General features: G+C 38.8%; 1 long non-coding RNA gene across 4 annotated transcripts; it reads left to right on the top strand.

Moving 5' to 3' along the window:
• The first annotated feature begins 211 nt into the window (after window positions 1-211).
• LOC145166918 (uncharacterized) lies at window positions 212-3,970 on the top strand. 4 transcript variants are annotated; one of them, XR_013740800.1, is made up of 6 exons: window positions 214-667; window positions 859-965; window positions 1,304-1,356; window positions 1,443-1,509; window positions 3,100-3,200; window positions 3,306-3,970. It is a non-coding gene; the product is annotated as an uncharacterized LOC145166918 (long non-coding RNA). The 4 variants fall into 4 exon arrangements; XR_013740799.1 differs by lacking the exons at window positions 3,100-3,200; window positions 3,306-3,970 and adding an exon at window positions 1,631-1,909 and having other exon boundaries at window positions 212-667; window positions 1,063-1,356; XR_013740798.1 differs by lacking the exons at window positions 3,100-3,200; window positions 3,306-3,970 and adding an exon at window positions 1,631-1,909 and having other exon boundaries at window positions 217-671.
• The last annotated feature ends 12,590 nt before the right edge of the window (window positions 3,971-16,560 follow it).

Raw genomic sequence — 16,560 nt, 5'->3', positions numbered from 1 at the left:
AGGCTCATTAATCTTCTAAGTATTCTTTTAATATTTATCTTAAACAACATTTTTAACAACTAATATATCATTATATACTTGATAAATAACATAATGTTATATTATTATTATTATTATTATTATTATATATAACATAAAAACTTAAAAAGTTAGGGATAAGTATACTTTTTTTTCTTTCATCTTTTGCCACTTACCTTCTTTTTCTCTTTCATCTTTTGCCACTTAACTTCTCATTCTTACTTTAACACCACCATTTCTCTTTTCATCCCTATGACACCGTCTTCTTTAGCCAATCAAAATGTCACCGCCATTCACCTACGTCCTCTTCTTCAACAAAAAAAACCCCGATGTTACATTCTTCCACTTTCTCTGATACCACATGACTCCTCTGCTGCTTCTCGAGGGGTCGTCGTCTCCGGCGGAACTGGAATTCCAGTCCTCCTCCGGTTAGGTGGGCGTCTTCGTCTCCCAAGAACCGACAGAGCGAAGATGATGCTCTGCTTCAAAGACCGACTACAAGTCGAAGACTACACCATCTTCATGGGTCTTACAAATTCGAGAAGGATGCGGTTTTGTGCTCCGTTTTTATTGTTCCATTTCTTCCATGGCCGATGCTTCTTCTAATCTCCGCCGTATACTCTCTCAGCCGCTCCTTCTATTCTTCAAGGCAGGTATTTCATATGTGCTCTTAATTAGAATTGCTTTAACATCTTCAATAAACTCAATTTATATTTCCGGGACACTATTGGGTGTTGAAATCTTCAGCTATAACTCCAAGATCGTGTTCTCTTATTTCCATATTTAACTGTTTGTTTATCTACTTGTCTAAGCATTTACTCAATTTCATTCTTCTGATAGATTTTGTTATATCTTCCAAATGGAAAGTCTCAACAAAGTTATTGCTTTTCTGTCTCTGTGAGAAACCTGCCTATAAGGTATTCGATGAAATGCCTGACCCAATTAAGGTGCTCATTTCAGCTTATTTTACATGATTCTTTACTTGATTATGTTTGTTTGATCATCCGTTTTAAATAAGTTGTACTTATCCCATGTGGCTAATAGTTAGGAATCAACCTTCGCCCATGACTATACGTCCCTCATATTTTGAAGCATCAGTTCCCAACTGGAACCGGAGATATTTGGTGTGCAATATTGAAAGCTACGTGTAGTTGTTTTGATAGCTAAGGACGTATAAAGATATTTAAAGTCCGTTTGATTGCTAAGGACAGTACTTGATAGTTGCTATTTGATAGGTTTTTTTTTTTAAAATATCTTTAACAAACTTTAAATCTGTTTTTTATAGGTAAATCAAGGGATTACTATTTACGGAAATAAACGGAGCTCGGACTAGCATGTGTAGGTTTCAAGAAATTAGTTTATTCCATCTTTGTAATTGTTTATATTAATTAATAATTTCACTTATAATTCATATTTCTTAATAGATATATACAAAAACTGAGAGAGGGGTGTCTTGTGGCTATCTGTTTGGAATGAGAACGAATGTTACAGGTATAAGAAAACCACTTGCTTCAGTTCCATTCCAATCCTTCAAAGTTTCCAATCATTTCAATTTGTTGTCAATAATTTATGAAAACACATATCAGATTACATTTTTTTGTATGAATTTCAGTTGGAATCATTGATATGGAGTGTGAGCTGATTGATCCTGATAATCTATCAAATTAGATAAGAACACTAAAGTCAATTAATGTTGATGAAGTTATGGTTGATACATGTTGGGGAATTGTAGAAGCCAACACTACCAATTGATTATCTTAGAATTTATCTTGTTTCTTTTGACCTGTGTCATGCATGTAGATCCCCACCTCTTTTGGTTTTTTTTTTTGGTTCGGGAGGTGAATGTATGTTTTTTCATCAAAAAAATAAAATTTTATCAACATTTACGCAATGGTGATCCAACCCAGCGCCAAGGGCGCCACTAATTCCCTCTAGTTATTATCAAACACTGGGAATATAGTGTTTAGAAACAGTGAAAGTTGGTATACGTCCATAAAACACACACATAAAATATTTTCATATGCCACCACAATCATGACTTGACATAACCCACCTTATCATCAAATCTTCTATGAATGCACATGCATTAAAATGTGTTGTAAATAAGTTATATGAATTATATATTTTTAATTTAGTATTTAAATTATTAATAAGGCCCTTCAAAGTTGAAACATCCTATTGGTGTAGGATGAACATGAACGTAGTAATTTAGGATGCCATGTCACGATGACTCATTAGATAAGAGGAGGATGGTCATGTCAAACCCTATAAGATCTCAAAACATGCTAATAAAGATTTTTTTGGAACCAATAAATTTTATTAAGAAAATTTAATACATTAATTTATTTTAATAATACGGAAAGAAATATGAAACTTGTCTTTGAGTCATATTTAGAGGTCGTTTAATAGTTGCTAACTGGGTTAAAATTTGATTGGGTTAGAAGCTGACTGAGTTAGAAGTTTTGACTGAGTTAATTTCTGACTGAAACTTGTTGTTTGCTTTTGCATCTGATTGACCATGTAAAAAGATTATATTACCCTCAATTTTTTTATAATAATTCATTGGGTTAATGGCTAAGGTGAAACAATTCAACATTTAGAACCATACAGATAACATTATTGTACCCAAAATACCATTGCTCATCAAAACAACAACAAAACGAACAAACATACATGATTTTTATGCCCAAAATACCCCTGCTTCAAGGTTTCATTAAAACTTTATAAAACTTTAACTAGTATGGAGTATTTCACAAAAGTTAACTAGAACAACACCAAAAAAATATCAACCTTCAAACACAACACAACCCTGCTAAATCAAGTCTATGTTCAAAACAAACGTAATCCATATTTCCACATTACTCATTCAATAATCCAAAAATTAACAAAATGCACACTAGTTCTCATGAAAGATTAAAGTTTTACATTTATAACCATACACATACCAATTAGTGTTAGATGTGAAGAGCATTGCCATCAATCTGATGAGCAGATTCCTCGAGTAAACTTACAATAACAACTTAAATTACAGGAAATTTTCCATAGATGACCCATACTCAACAAGCAATTCACTTGATACAGTTACAGGGAAACATATGTAAGCAGTGGATACCATAAGAAAATGAACGACTGGCTCAATTAGAAGAAAATGTCAAAATATGAATTTTCCAAGAACATAAATGGTAATTTTTGATTTTCAGTTTCGAGAAAACAATGAATAAACAAATTCATAACTATTTTGAAAAAGAAAAAACGCAACAACTAGCTAATCTGATTCTTTATCACAGGAGTAATAGACCCTACCATCGAAGTTGCAGGGACGATCGACACCAGAGGAGGAAAGCATTAGCGGATGGGTGGTGGCAAACTGTGAGGAAGGAAACGATGGTGCAACTCGTTCACCAGGGACGATGGAGGCATAAGCGATTGGGGTTAAAATCGGAACAACTCTCAACTGGAAGGAGACGAAGCTCAGGGGGGCAGCGCTGGAAGGGGATGATGAAGTCACGGGGAGGAAGAGGGAGGAGGGACACAGATCATGTCGCACCTAGAAGAGAACAGACGATAAGTCTCCGGTTGCGAGGTCGGAGGAAGATGGCAGGCTTTGGGTGGTCGTCGGTTGCAGGGAGAGCAGGGGAGAGGGATCGCTTTTCTTCTTTCTGGAATTGAAGCGTCTTCAGTAGGTCAAAACTGGAATTGAAGGCGTTGATAATCTTTTGTCCCGGTCCTTCTCATTTGAAGAGGGGACCGAATCAGTGAATTATGATGGACCGAGTCCATGACTTTAAAAACGATATCAAATATGCTGAACTATGTTTTTTTGGACCCGGTCCCCTTTTGGACTCGGGTAGAAGCTAAATAAAATTAAAGATAGTGTAGGAATATATTATATTTATTGTTCCAACTAATAATTTTTCTTCGATATAATAAATAATTATTTTTAATATATAAACTTGTCCTTGAAGCATAACAAAATATCAACTAATCTTTGTTTTGTTATTATATTTCACCGATACAAAACTGCAAATTGGTCATACATAGTCGGAATTGAACGGCTACACATTTGAATATTTATGTGGCTAAAGATACCAAAATAAATTTCATGTTATTAGTTAGCCACATATGAACTCCGATCGTACGACCATTCAGAAATATATTGCAACACCTTCGAACATTTATGTGGCTAAAGGCCACTGCTAATTTTTGGCTGATTATTTAGCCACATATAAATTTGGAACACGTGACAAATGAAGAGTAAGTTCAAAGCATTAGTTACGATATACATATAAAACATGAAAAATCTATGTCACACACTTGAACACTATTACTAAATGTCATATATGGTCACCTGAAGTAATTGTTTATGCGTCAAAATCGTAGAGTCGAGTTTGTCACGCATGATTTAAGTGTAGAAAAAATCCGGTAAATATCGTCACATAACTTATAAGATTTATGATGACATGTCACTATTAGTGTTTTATGATGACAGTTTGAATGTTGAAAAGTGAAAACATATAAGATTTGGAGGGAGCTCAAATTTTTTTTCCAAATTTACTAAAATTTCATCTTTTCACTCTTTACTAAAATTTTAATATTTTTTTTTCCCTCTTTAACAAAAATTGAATAATTTGTTTCCCTCTTTTTAAATTTTTTAACCTAATGGCCCTTTTATTCCATCTCTTTCTCTTTACGCCTTGCTTCTCCGACCCCTTAGATGCCCCCCCCCCCTTTTCGACCACCACATGCGATTACAAACCCTTAATCCAAGATTCGTCTCTTCCTGCTTCTCTACTTCATTATCTTACACATCTTTCTCTTCGTGTTTTCAATTGTAGGTAAACAAAGGGTTTGTGCCCCCATCATTCACATTTAAAGATCAAGACGGAAAAACTGTGAGCCGCTTGAAATTCAAAGGCAAGCCAATTGTGGTCTACTTCTACCCTGCTGATGAAACCCCTGGTTGCACTAAACAAAATAGGTGTTTGGGTGCTCCAATTTCGATAACCCATCAATAGATTTCATGTGACGGAATGGCAAATGCTGACCTCGAAGCAAATCTCTTGTAGAATATGACACATGAGATGGAAGTATTTATACAATTAGTGTGATACGTAAAGCTAGTGGGAGGGGTAAAAGAAGGAAAGTTGGAGGACTAACTACCCTTCACCATTAATTTCTGATGACGTCTCAAACTACGCCAAGAAACTTGTAAAGGTATCATCTTTTCTTTTACTTATCTTCCCATATGTTCACCATTAATTTCAAATCTTGTGATTAGTCCTATTACCAACTTGTAACGTCCAATTTTCACAACCAAAATTTTCATTTAATTAAGGTAAAACTCCAATTTATAAATCCATTATTTAAGAAAACAATTTATTCCAAATTACATTCATTAAAAATTATAGTATCATATAAAACGCGGAATCTTCAATGTTGCTGATGAGTGTGTACAGTCCCACCTTCGCCTTCCCACAATCACCGATGACACCTGAAACCATAAGCAATTGGGTAAGCATAAAGCTTAGTGAGTTTTTCCCAAAATACCACCACATACACATAACAAACTACATCATGCATACAGAGCCTTCAGCCTGACTGGAACGCCGCACCGGCCTACAAACTATCTGGATCGCTCACAGAACCTCAGCATGGCTGGTCCGCCTCACCGGGACTTCATCCTATCTGAACCGTTTTCTGGAATACCAGGGTTTATTTACCGCATCAACCCAAACGCACATCCCGAGCCTCTATGCCTTTGACTTACAGTCGACCCGCACAGGGTATCTTGGCCAACAACACAAAGCAGGACCGCCTCAACCCACCACCACCATATGTCAACATATAAACAAACAAGGATGAAGCAGGCACATAAAACATGCAAACATCAATCATATAGCTCACTCTCACATAATAGTCCTCTCACAGCATACAGTCCCACTACCAGCTAACCTCCGCAAAGTGCGTAACCATAAGTAGCTAGATGTGAGATAGCCACCCGGACAGATGATCCTACTCTAGAGCCACAACCAAACAAGGAACATGCAAGAGAGCTTAGACCCAGAGTTCTCAGGCTAGCCTACATAACCACAAACAGTCCCTAGGGCACTCCACCAGATGATAACCAGTAATTACAAATAGCATACAGATCCAACAGCGCACTATAGCATAGCAACATCCTACATACCGGGATACCGATCTAACAGATCGCTAGAGCATAACAATATACTCAATACCAGAATACATATCTAGTAGATCACTACATCATAGCAACATACTCGACACCCGAATACAGATCTAACAGATCACCCCAGTCTATCGGCATACTCGATACCAGAATATAGATCTAACCGATCAATACAGCACAACGACATACTAAGTAGTAACAATCTAAGAAATGCCTGACCGTGTATAATCAGAGGTGAGATAGCCACCCAGACAGATGATCCTACCCTAGAACCACAACCAAACAAGGAACAGGTAAGAGGGCCTAGATCAAGAGTTGTCAGTCTATCCTACGTGACTATATACATTCCCTAAGACATCCCTCTACTAATAGATAACTGAAAACTAGAGTGCCGCCATTGGTGCCTTCAACCAACAGAACAATGAGACGAAACTCACCTGAAATGAAGAAACCCGAGAATACCGCGATCCGTTCCCTGGTACGCTGCTCGCTCCTGCGGATCCACTAACATTAGAACCATATAAAATATTATTCACCAATCCAAACCCTCAAGTTTAACCTAAAGTCAAACTTGGTCAAAAAGTCAATGGAGTCAACAAAAGTCAAAGTCCAAGGTAAAATTGGTCAAAAATCCATAAGTCAATTGAGTCAACCCAGCTGGCTCAACCCTACCGAGTCAACTCTGCCGAGTTGACACAGAAGACGTACACATGGCGTACTCCTAGGGTACGTGGGGCGTACTCCATCGTTGATCACCATCGCGGGCCTTGACTACGTACGCGATGCGTACTCAGATGACGCAGGGCGTACGCCCAGATCTCTCACACTTCATTAAGTGCTTAATCTCATAAGTTCTTACGTCTAACTTTCAGATCCAGGGCTAAAATACCCTCTAGAATCATAAAGTTTCCAAATTTATTACTTTTCATGCCAGGTAAGAGCTTAACTCAACATCTTAATCCATTAAGACCCTCTAAATGATGCATGGAGCAAAACCAACCACTTAGATCCTGTTTTTATGACTTAAATCCCCTCCTAAGGTCTGAAAGGACAGTTTAATGGGTCAAGAACATGTTATGTTCATGAATCACCACATTTGGTACAAAAAGAAACCAAAAACCAACCCAACACAAGATCTATATGAAACTTCTCCAAGTTTAGAACTTTATACCTCCAAAATGATGCCAAAAGGTAGTGAGATTATGGATCTAAAAAGCTTCACTCCTCCAAGATCGTCTCCACTCATTTCCTTCTTCTTCAAAGGCATAAAACACCCACACTCAAGCTCAGAAATGCTTCACAATATGGATTAGGGTTGAAAGAACGTTATAAGCGGATGGAGGTTGATGAGGTGAGGGGAAATGAGGCTATAATGGGGTTTAAATATGAGCCAAACCCTAAAAATTACGGTTTTCATGACCGGAACGTACCCCCTGCCTACAAATGTACGCCCAGTGTACTAAGGCACGCCCTAGTATGCTCATCATACACACGTACGCATGACATACTCCCCCAAACCCAACACTACAAAAATGCCACTAGGGACCTTATTGCACTCTTTCTTTTACTTAGGGTCTAAATTGTAATATAAATAAGTCATAAGGCCAAAATTAAAAGTACCTCATCATCGGGATGTTACAGTTCTCCCCAAATTGAATTAGACTACTTCCTCGAAGTCTGATACAACGAATACCCGGGATAATGCTCCCACATCTTTTCATTGGCATCCCAAACAGAAGAACCGCTGGCTACGACGAGCTCCCTGACCAACTACTTCCTGTTACGAGATAACTCGCGTATTTGATGAACACAAACACCCGATAGCCTCAAATATATAATTACTGAAACAGTATCATGCCAGCATATTCCACCACTTCCTAATTAATGGATCGAACTTCTAGTGAGAACCGCATAACTGGGGACTTTCGAAACCACAAACACCGAGTCAATTTCCATCAATATATTTCCCGAGGCCGGAAACCCATCAGATATAGGCTTCAAAATCCAATTTCTAGGACTGATACGCCCGTCAACCCTTAACCGCTCACCTTATCCACACCAGCTGTTCATGAGTTTCCCGACTTGCAACCATGCACCAACCCCATATGAACCCCTGGAAGAAGAAATAATCAATCGTGGTCATCTTCGAACCGCCAATCAACCACCATGTAGTTTTCTTAAACTCAAAGATTTGCCGAAATTACAACAACTGACAATGATCTTGATGCGAAACCGAAAAATTTAGCAGCTGCGCAAAAGCCTTGAACTTGGAGAAATCAAACTGGGAACCGAACCTTTGCACCGGGTCTTCCTACTGCTAGGTCCCACACTCCCCCACTTGAAATATGCTAGAACCTGACAACTTGATCCCAACCACTGATATCCAAACACATAGAGAATTGGAACCCGCACAACATTCATAAACCCCAAAGCACACACAATATGACGACAAGGATAATCAACTCATTCAAACAAGAAATTTAATTAACCAAAACCAACTAAGATACTTCCATTTAATTGATCTTCCGAGGTTACAACTGAAATTTAAAACATAAAAGAGAATTACAGATAAATACCAATACCACCCAAAATGCTAAAAGGAAGAAGAACTGCCAAATCAACTCTCGGTCCCTGGTACCTCGGCTGTCCCATGGCGACCGTCGGGAAGCTGCCAAGCTAAGGGTGTAGGATCCAACACCTTACCGAACACAAGAAAAGGACAAATAGCTCTGAAGTGGCCCTCCTGGATGCAATGGAAACAAACTCGCACAACCTGCCTGCAATCTCTACCAAAATGGCCCTCCCCGCCACATCTGCGATATACAAGAGATTTGTGTCTCCTTCCAACCGATACCGAACTCTGGGCGGCGCACTTGAACTGCTTTTCCGCCGGTGCGATTGCAACGGGGCCTGCCTCTTCTCCCTTGCCTGGAGCTTCATCTTAGTCTCCTGCTGCCTTGCGGCCTCCTGCAAATCCACCAGCGAACCATATCACTGAGTAGACATAAACTATCGAATATCCTACTTGAGCATGCCTAAATACCGGGTCATCCGAGCTTGATCAGAAGCAGAAAACTCATGACAAAACATAGCTCTCTCTGTGAACATCTTGGTGATCTCCGTCACCGACTCAGTCCCCTGCCTCAGATCCAAATACTCATGAGCTAACTTCTCCCGCTCCAACAATGGAACATATCTCAAGAGGAACATTCTAAAGAACTAATCCCATGATACTGCAGCTCGTTGCTCTAGGGTGTATGAACTAGTAACCAGCCCCCACCAATCCTTCGCTCCAGACCGAAGAAGGTTCAGGGCGCACTTGACCTTCTGGTCACCTAGGTAAGAGCAGGTAAAGAAACATCCCTCCACATCTGACAACACCCTCATGGAAATGATTGAATCCTAAACTCCGTTAAACACCGGGGGCTTCGTGTCGTCGTAGTCCCGGTACTAGAAAGCTCTTTCTCCTCGAACCCCAATGGCAATAGCAATCGCGGTAGCTGCAGCAACAACAACCTCAGAAAGTGTAGCATATCGGTCATCGAAGTACTCCATCATAACGGTCTTGACAGACCCAACCAACTCCGGTATCTGCTACTGGACAATAGAAACAACCTCCTGATGAATGATCTCCCTAACCTGGTCATCAGTCAATCCTGAACCATCCTGGCCACCTCCTCCGACTCCTGATCCTGAACCTCTAATAGCTGCCATACTGAAGTATACCAAGAAAAGATCAGACATCATAATACAGAGCTCAACACGTCAGGCTCTACCCCTATTAGTTACTTATCAACCTTAAAATTCCTCCTTAATCTCATACGGATCTTGTCCTTTCAGTATTATGGGCCCATACTACCTTCCACACCTGTCCGTAGTCGATTCAAAATTCCTCTCAAGGTCCTAAGTCACCGCACTATACACTTCGAGGTATGCTAATACCACTACCGCTACGAGCTACAACTAACTTCCTAGGCACTCTCCCTAGGATTACCCGTGCTCTCATACCACCAGTTGCTTTTATGCATCCTTGTTGTACACAACCCAAGATCAGATAGACTGTTGAATAATCGACCCTGCCCTAAGTCCACAACGAAACAAGGAACAAGAAGAAAGTCCAAGTCGATCATTCTAAGGCTATTCAATCTGGACATATACAACTAATCAACATACCCACATCAATCACAAATCAACTAATACACATCAAACAAGCAACTACGAATATCATAAGGCATCACAAAAGTCAAACATTCATATACAACAGTTTTTGAAAGAATCTCATCCACTAGCATGCTTTTCCAACAATTCGTATATCGGCAAAATCAAATTTCAGCAAACATCACCAGTATAGGTATTTTGGGGACCACTCTCCTGTTTGGGCTCTGGCTGACTGTACATACCACATCCTCCTGAAAAAGTCAAAGTTAAGCCAAGACCCACGTTCCCAATCCCAAGCCAACAATTAAACAAGAACATGACAAGAGACCAAGCCCATGTTCTTAGCCCAACCCTTTTATTACAAATTATTTCTTTCAAAAACATTTTACAAAAATTCTTGGATCCTAGTTTAAAACTGGATTCACACAAGTATTCCTCCAATTCACTCAAACCAGGGCTCTGATACCAACTTGTAACGTCCCATTTTCGCAACCAAAAATTTCATTTTATTAAGGTAAAACTTTCCAATTTATAAATCCATTATTTAAGAAAACCATTTATTCCAAATTACATTTATTAAAAATCAGAGTATCATAGAAAACATGGAATCTTCAATGTTGCTAATGAGTGTGTACAGTCCCGACTTCGTCTTCCCGCAATCACCGATAACACCTGAAACCATAAGCAACTGGGTAAGTGTAAAGCTTAGTGAGTTTCCCCCAAAATACCACCACATACACAAAAAAACAAAAGCATGCATACAGAGCCTTCAGCCAGACTGGAACGCTGTACCGGTCTACAGACTATCTGGATCGCTTACAGAACCTTCAGCATGACTGCTGCGCCTCACCGGGCCTACAACCTATCTGGACTATCCGAGCCCATGTTCTTAGCCCAACCCTTTTATTACAAATTATTTCTTTCAAAAACATTTTACAAAAATTCTTGGATCCTAGTTTAAGACTGGATTCACACAAGTATTCCTCCAATTCACTCAAACCAGGGCTCTGATACCAACTTGTAACGTCCCATTTTCGCAACCAAAAATTTCATTTTATTAAGGTAAAACTTTCCAATTTATAGATCCATTATTTAAGAAAACCATTTATTCCAAATTGCATTTATTAAAAATTAGAGTATCATAGAAAACGTGGAATCTTCAATGTTGCTAATGAGTGTGTACAGTCCCGCCTTCGTCTTCCCGCAATCACCGATAACACCTGAAACCATAAGCAACTGGGTAAGTGTAAAGCTTAGTGAGTTTCCCCCAAAATACCACCACATACACAAAAAAACAAAAGCATGCATACAGAGCCTTCAGCCAGACTGGAACGCCGTACCGGTCTACAGACTATCTGGATCGCTCACAGAACCTTCAGCATGACTGCTGCGCCTCACCGGGCCTACAACCTATCTGGACCGTTCTCTGGAATACCGGGGTTTGTTGGCCTACTGCCTCAACCCAACCGCTTGTACCGAGCCTCCGTGCCTTCGACATACAGCTGAACCGCACAGGGTATCTTGGCCTAAAGCACAAAGCAAGACCGCCTCAACCCACCACCACTATATGTCGATATATAAACAAACAAGGATCAAGCCGACACATAAAACATGCAAAAATCAATCATACACATCACTCTCGCCTACTAGTTATGTCACAACACAGTCCCACTACCAACTAACCTCCGCAAAATACGTAACTATAAGTAGCTAGAGGTGTGACACCAGTCAAATTTTGGTCAAAAATAAATTGATCAATAATCATAATTGGGATGAACCAAGTGGTAGAGTTTGTAACAAGGTTTCCAAAAGCATAAAGAACACTGAAATCCGAGTTATAACGAAGAAGTTATGACCAATCGAAAATCCACGTCAAAACCGGTAAAACACTTTTCAGTGTAAAAAGTGAATTTTCGATAAGAGGATTTTTAGCCTTAACAATCTAAATGAAACTTGTAGAATATGTTAAACCGAGAACGTTCATAAAAAGAACGTGAAAATCCGACTTCATATGAGGAAGTTATGATTTTTCGAAGTTTCGGTTTAGCAGTAGACAGCTAAAAATTCGAAATATAAATCGATCGATATTTAGCCGATGCAACTTAAACAAGAATCGAAGGTCTCGTCAAAAGTAGCACAACGGTAAAAAGACAGACGAAAACGAACGTCGGATGAAGAAGTTATGAATTTTTAACGGATTCCCGTCCCGGTCTGTTTAAAATAGTAATATTAAAAATAAATTCAAAATCAGCCGACGAAGTCTAAACGAAAGTCGTAGAGTATGATTTTACCTACGCGTGCATATAAAGAACGCCAAAAACGGAGCTCATATGCGAAAGTTATGATTTTCGCAAGTTTTGGCACAAAAATAAAGAAAAATAAGAAAAACCGGGCAAATTCGCATGAATCAGCTTCGGACATGTCACCTCGCATGCGAGGCCTCCACTTGTTCGCTTCTCATTGGACCGCAGCCTCGCGTGTCGTCTCCTGATTGGTCCGAAGTCGTCACCTTCTTTCCCCATTGGACCGAACTTCGGTCCACTTAGAAGAGGCCACCTGTCCGAAGTCACGTGTCTCGCACCGGGTCAGAAGCTCCACCGCCTTAAGCCTTCGCACGTGGCCTTCGCAGGAGCTGCCACGTAGCTGCTGACTCACCTCCTCGCCTCGCCAGGTGTCCGAGCCCTCGCCAGGTGTCCGAGCCCTCGCCAGCTGTCCCTATACCTCGCACCCCTATATAAAGGGTGCGAGCCTTCTCGGATGGAAGGGTTTTTCACCCCATTTTCACCCATTTTGCACCATTTCACCCCCTCGACTTTCTCACGACCCCCGAAGGCCCCGGTATCACGTATAAAGCTCGAAGCAAGCCCCGGAGCCCCAGAGTTCTCGAGAATTCATCCTCTCTCCTGTCGAAACTCTGCCCGGTTTGAGCCGGTTTTTCGTCAAACAAACTCTTTACGGGAAACGAAACGCTGCCCGAATCACCGCTTATCAAAGTGAGTTCATACCCCTATATTTTACCTTTTCAATGGTTTTTAAATGCTTTGTAGGGGGGGAATACAAGTTTAACACTATATTAAATTGTGTTAATAACTGTATGTGATAATAATCACACAAATGTTTCCGTATGCTTTTAAGAATTATCAAATACTTTCAAAATAACGTGAAGCCATGTTAAATCTTTAGTCATGTAAAAACTCCGTTAAAATTCTTTGAAAAATGTTTTATAAGCTATTTCAAAGTATAAATGCCAAAATCATGTTTATATATGTATAAATATATAAATAAGATTTGAAGGGCTTAGGACTAATGAATTATCTTATATCATTTTCCTCGTTTGGATGTGGAATTAGGGTTGTGTTATTTGTCCGAAGGTCGTTTCCTTCTTAATTATATATATATTATACATATATGAGTCTAAAAGGCTACTCCTTTTAGTATCATTTCCTTTGTATCAGGCTGAGCAAAGGTGATATTCCATAAGAATTCATGCTAATCAGATAGAACATATAAATTATAATAGGTATAATTTATGATTCAAAACTAAATATACAAGTATGATTCACGACTGTATACTTCCCAAGGAAATTACCAAAATTCATTCAACTATACCAAGATATGTATAATACCTTTAATATACGAACAACATATTAAAGAAGTAAAGATACATCATACCTAGTTTGCATTAACAAAGGTACTATACAGAGTACGAGGGTTAGCAAACACGTGGTAATGCCGGGTTTGCATCAACAAAGGTACTATACAGAGTGCCCGAGTTAGCAAACACAAGGTAATAATACATCCTGCCGAGTTTGCATTAGCAATGGTACTATACAGAGTACCAGATTTAGCAAACACGAGGTAATAATTCATGATTTAAGTATACTAGAATACACTGTTTTACAAGAAACTAGGGTTTTGATTCAAGAATATACTGTCAATAATTATTTCAGAATGATTGGGTTTTCAAAACTAATATACATGTAACGTTTAATATGCTTTTTATGAGACTCTATATTCAGGTTGTTTAATTCATTTTAGACAACATAGGAAAGTCCTGACATTATAACCAGAATCTCTAGCCGGGGATCGAAACAAGTGTGTGTAGATCTATATCGGGATTGACAACCCCGCACTCAGGCTGCTAGCTACAGTTAGATGAGTGACAATTGTTATCACTAGTTTAAACGCCCACAAAGCGTTTGTTTCAGGCCATCAGTCATAGTATGGTTATAATAACTACTCATTAAAAAGATATTAACAATACGTTAGTGTATAAACAAATAAACGAAAGTACACCTTCAAAGTACCGGTTTATAGAATACAAAATACAATGGTTTAATACAGTTTTCATTAACACCTGGTGGAGCCAGGCACACTCTCAGTTTCAAGTTTTCATAAAGGAATACAAAGAGAACGGTTTATGGGATTAAACCACTTATTCGATGGAACTTAGTCACTCAAAATCTGTAAACTAGTATAACATAAAAGACCTTTAGTGGTTAACTCTATAATTCCTTTGTTATTACATCATAGTTATACATAAGTAATATCCGATTGACAGTGAAATGTGTGACTTCCGCCTTACTTCCTGTTCGTTGTTTGGTTGTGGGCTTAGGGCAGATGCACCCAATTGACTGTCCATTCGATATTGTGTTATGTATAATCAGTATAAACTAAGTAATTACAGAGGGAAACTATTGAGGTTATCAATCTAGCACCTCAGGAAATATAGGATTTCCTGGAGAAACCAGTGAACTTATTCAAAGAACTTAGGGTATACTTAACAGAACTAAAATACTTATGAACTCACCAGCTTAAATGCTGATCTACTCTTTCCAAATAACTTGTATTCTCAGGAATCCAGTAGACATGTACACTCTCGAAGCTTTCGAGAAGACTACCTAGTACCGTACCGCGACTCTTGTCTTCTGCTGTACCTACTTTAGTGTTTGAATATGTAATGTTTAAACACTTATGTAAAACTTATACTTATTAATGCAATGGTTGTTTTTACTTTGATTACTATGTTACATGTGTTGTGATACTTACCTAAAGTCCTCCGCCCCCGAACGTTTCCGCCGTTCTGGTTTGGGGGTGCGACAGATTGGTATCAAAGCAGTGTTTATAGTGAACTCGGTATATCAGTCATAAAAGATATACAAATATAAACCCATTGGGATAAAAACACTCTGACCAAGAGTTATACTTTAAAAATATTTCAATATTTTATAAAAGTATAAGTACATGCAGAGTATATATTATTGGGTTTTCTATGCATCAAATACACTCTAAAACTAGGCAGCGGAGAAATCGAAACAACGATATACCTAAGTGTACATGCATCCTATGGATCTATGGCTTCATGCTAATTACATCAACCCTAGAGAACTAAAACATAAGTAAGATAACATACCTCTTATGTAGCCCTTGATCTCCATGCTTGAGATCTTGAACCTCCATGAAGTTGCTTGGATGAAAGGATCCAAACCAGAATCCCTTTAATGGTATCACACCCAATGACACCAAAGAGTGGAATAAAAATAACTAGGAGAAGGGTCAATTTCACAAACCCAAAGGGGTTATAAATCGTCCCTAAGAAGGGGATGAAGAAGGGTTGGCGAATACTTCAAGCCAAGGTGCAAGGAGGAATGAAATCCCTAAGGCCCTATTTATAGCCTTGGATGCCTCCTTAGGTTTAGTACTCCTTCCCATGTGGGATGGGAGCATAACCACGAAATTTCACTCCTTTCCCATGTGGGATGGAGTGATTTTCATCCAACCCTAATTCCATAAGGTTCTGGAACATTCCTGATTAACCAACTATCGATTAATGAACATTCAACCCTTTAATTAATTAAACTGTTAATTAATTCCCAAAATATATTTCCAAAATATATTTCCAATTAGTTTCTAATTAATTATTAACCATAATAATTAATAAACCAATTTCTCCTTTATTTATTCTACTCAATTTGGGTCTTGAGGGCAACCCAAAAGGACCCTGCTATTATTAGAAATATTACCAATAGTTAATGACCTTGGACACTATTCCAACAGTCTCCCACTTGGAAAAGTCATCAAATATACGAGGACTAATATTTCTCCAATAATCAACAGAGAGTTAGCCATCCAATGCAACTACCGAACTCTTGATCTAATCAAGATTCAGCCCTTAGATAAGTGATCAACTATCCCTT

This window comes from Lactuca virosa, chromosome 3, assembly GCF_052849685.1.
Source record: "Lactuca virosa cultivar CGN04683 chromosome 3, Lactuca_virosa_CGN04683_v6, whole genome shotgun sequence".
NCBI lineage: Eukaryota > Viridiplantae > Streptophyta > Magnoliopsida > Asterales > Asteraceae > Lactuca > Lactuca virosa.
The sequence above is the reverse complement of the archived record's forward strand: the minus strand, read 5'-3'. Positions and strand labels throughout refer to the sequence as shown.